Here is a 3874-nt window from a genome sequence, read left to right as displayed (position 1 = left end):
CCCAATCTAGATATAGAATTTTAAGCTAATTGACCACCAAATGGATCTAGCTATCCAATAATCCCATAAAATACGATAAGTGGTCTCCTCCCTCAAACATATGGAGGGCAGTTTTGAATGCCCACATCCACGCCCTGACAAGCTAGGTTCAACTTAGATGGTATGCGGTTAATGGAGGCTTGAATCGGATTTAGCGGCATCAAGAAGCTAGAATCTCAATCTAGCAACCAACAAGATCTCGTGATCGACACCACTCCAACTGTTGGTTGACCTTCCACCCTATTAGTAGGGTCTCTAACCCAGTTCCAAGTCGATTGAACAGAAGTCTACAACCAGGGCCGGCTCAACCTTTTTGGGGACCTAAAGCGGATTTTAAATTCGGGGCCCTTTTTGAAAAAAAAAATGCATACGCTCTTAACACATGGGAAAATGATGCACGTTTTTTATACGATTAAGGAAATTATAATGAAATTATGACAAATTAGTTAGATTATACATTCGCGTAATAATACTTTCTAACTCATCGAGTAACCTACTTTCTTCCCAAATTGAAGGCGTTAACTTAATTTCCCAAATAGCGTTGAAGCAAATTTCTAAATATATAAAATTCAATGAATGTCGCCACCCCTTTCGCATTTCCAAAAACCTTAATGGGGATTTAGTCATTAGTTATAACCTTAACTAAATCAACTGATGCTTAACTATGACATGATAAATCTATTAAAATACCGTTTAGATGGAAAAAACTCAGGTACCATTGTTTAGGTGCTCTGGAGATGGTAACACTAACACAATTATAAATCCAAAACCATAGCAACAACACACTAACACAATTATAAATCCAAAAAGATAGCAACATCACATATGGAAAATTTTTACTTTTTAATTGATCATATGGAATAGAATTATTTTATATGTTTAATGAAAAGAAAAGAGAGAAATTAAGAATATCAACGAAAGGCTTTTCCACCCTTATATATATATAGTTAACGAGGGACGATGAATAGTAATTTTATTTTTAAAATAATATATAGATTTTTTTTATTATTTTTATTTAATATGTTATAATTGTTTTATTGTTATATTTACTTTTAATAACATATTTTATTTTATTTTTCCTTTTTAAAATCATATATTTCCTTTATCATTTTTTAATAATTCTTTTTTTTGGAACATATATTAATTTATAAAATAATTAGATATTTTTTAATAATTTACGTTTATAAGTTTTTTCTAAAACTTAAGTATGTAGTTGTGCTTGATTTTTCACTCGACATTCCGTTATAAGTTTTGTTAAAAACGAAGTTGTATTCAAAATAAAATGATTTTTTATATCATAAAAATAAAACAGTACATGTACAATGATAAACTAAACCGTTCTAATGGTTTGTCTTTTCTAAACATCAAGCTTATTTTCAAATCACGTTTGTTTTGCATTATCATTAGAACAGTTTCGCCGCAATGCGCGACGTCAAAAAAAAGCTAGTCTTATATAAATTCACGTAGTATATAAAAGATGTTAGGTGAGAAAAACTTGCACTTAAAATTACCACTTTAAGATATGAACGGTTAAATATAGAAATGGGATTAAGTGGAGGGGTTGGAATGCAAAAAAAAATTGGGTTAGATATGTAATTATTGTAGGGTAAACACCATTATAAAATCTACTCTCTTTGGTTATTCGTTTGTCAGACTACCACCGCAGCCGTCAGACATGGCTACTGCTTGTTCCTGCAACTTCAATAAATCTGGCCTCCCGATTTGGTTAAATCATCGGTGAGTTTGATCAGAAACTAGTTATGGTCTTATTTCAGTTTTTTGTTTTTGTTTTCATAACATAGAATCGGTATCATCATGTAGGGTGTTGAAGAACGATCGTTGACTGCTCATCGGATTTCGGAAGACCCAACTCGTTTCAGGTAGCTGTTAATCGTATAAATTCTGTATAATTCATTGAACTTTAACAAGCTATCCTTTAAAAGGTTTAACGCTCACCGTGTAAAATGAATATTGACCAATATAAAAGGTTTAACGCTCTTGTGTTGGGATTCAGTCGAATCTGAAAAATTTGGATATTTTTTTGGTAAAGTTAATCAGGATTCATATGTTCTCTATATTTTACATTGGTATTCTTTCTGTAGGTGTTTTAATAAAAGTTTTTTCAATTACACACAAATCTTCAAGTAGTTTAGTTCATATACATACAACTTGTTGTCCAAAGTTTATACTTATAAAATTTTGTAGGGGCTATCCCCTTGTCATCGAATTAAACACAAGCAACTTCTAAGAATCAAATCAGAAAACTTGAATCAAATTGGCAATGATTTTAATTAAGGGCTTAACAACTTAACATTCTATGTTGTTTCATTTTTAGGGCAATGGTCATAAGCCATCTCCGTGTGGAGAACCTGAAGGCTGATGATCGTAACCATAAAGATGATGGTTAGGGTCAGGTGGCACTACAAGAAAACATAGCATTAGGGGCGGCATCTTTAGGGTTAATTGCTGCATTTTTTGATAAATAGGTTTAGAGAGTAGTTGAAGTTAGAGGTACACAAATCGGGTTAGGGTTTGACCCCGAATCGGCTTCAAAATGCTTTGAAGTGAAGCTTAAAAAAGTCATGGGTTAATACAGGTTTAGGATGCTAAAACGGGCACCAACTTATTCTTTGAAGGACATGATGCACCTGTTAGTTCTATATGCCCGCATAGCAAAGATAACATTCAGGTATGTGATAGTGTATGCTCTTCTTCAACATCAAACTTGTTGAACTCAGTTTTATCTTTGAGTACTTAAATGGAGAATTCTTTTTTTTTTCTTTCTTTCTAATTTGAAGTGTTTGTCTTGATAGTATATATCTTTTCAACGGCTACCAATAGAAAGATCAAGGCGTGGTTACATGTTGATCAAGTTTCAAAAATTGATAATGAAACCCCTGGTTACATCTGGACGAAATGGCATACAATACTGATGGGTCATGTAACGCTTAGCATTTCTCTATAATCCATATTTAGACGAAATGGCATACAATACTGAAGCTTAAAAACGTCATGGGTTAATACAGGTTTAGAATGCTAAAACAGGCACTAACTTATTCATCTTTGAAGGACATGACGCACCTATTAGTTCTATATGCCGCATAGCAAAGATAACATTCAGGTATGTGATATTCTTCAACATCAAACTTGTTGAACTCAGTTTTATCGTTGAGTACTTAATTGGAAAATTCTTTTTCTTCTTTCTAATTTGAAGTGTTTGTCTTGATAGTATATATCTTTTCAACGGCTATCAATAGAAAGATCAAGGCATGGTTACATGTTGATCGAGTTTCAAAAATTGATTATGAAACCGATGGTTATGTCTGGACGAGGACCAAAGGGCATACAATACCGATGGGTCATGTAACGTTTCGCATTTCTGTATAATCCATATTTAGAAAATTGTATTCACATTTATATATATAGAAACTTGTATTTGTATTTCATTTCCAATCTTGTAATACGAGACTTCGATCATAATAAGAAAATCATATTTATATCAATCATACTTGTGTTATATGCAATCAATCGTTAAACAAGTGTTTATACGTAAAACTGAGACTTGTTATACATACATATACATACATACTATCAGTCATACACGCACAATACGTAACACATTCATGGAGTTTTTTTTCCCATATTAGTGTACTTACAAAAAGTATTTACCATTTTGGGTATTTTGAAAAGTATTTAGATAAATGGGTATTTTTCTAATTGGTTTGTCTCTCCTCTAATCTAATTGGTTAAAGCCTAAATTAATTATTCCTAAATAAAACATAGTGATTTTGTTTAATAAACTTATTTTTCTAAATTATTATACTTTTTAGCTATC

At 31.9% G+C, this 3874-nt stretch overlaps 1 long non-coding RNA gene across 2 annotated transcripts; it reads left to right on the top strand.

Annotated features, from left to right (window-relative positions):
• The first annotated feature begins 1689 nt into the window (after window positions 1-1689).
• Window positions 1690-3542, top strand: LOC110900067. 2 transcript variants are annotated; one of them, XR_004861566.1, is made up of 5 exons: window positions 1690-1776; window positions 1861-1919; window positions 2636-2728; window positions 2853-3160; window positions 3269-3542. It is a non-coding gene; the product is annotated as an uncharacterized LOC110900067 (long non-coding RNA). The 2 variants fall into 2 exon arrangements; XR_002570746.2 differs by having other exon boundaries at window positions 2375-2728.
• Window positions 3543-3874: the final 332 nt, after the last annotated feature.

Source organism: Helianthus annuus, chromosome 6 (assembly GCF_002127325.2).
Source record: "Helianthus annuus cultivar XRQ/B chromosome 6, HanXRQr2.0-SUNRISE, whole genome shotgun sequence".
Classification (NCBI taxonomy): Eukaryota; Viridiplantae; Streptophyta; class Magnoliopsida; order Asterales; family Asteraceae; genus Helianthus; species Helianthus annuus.
This window is presented reverse-complemented; position numbering and strand designations above follow the sequence as displayed.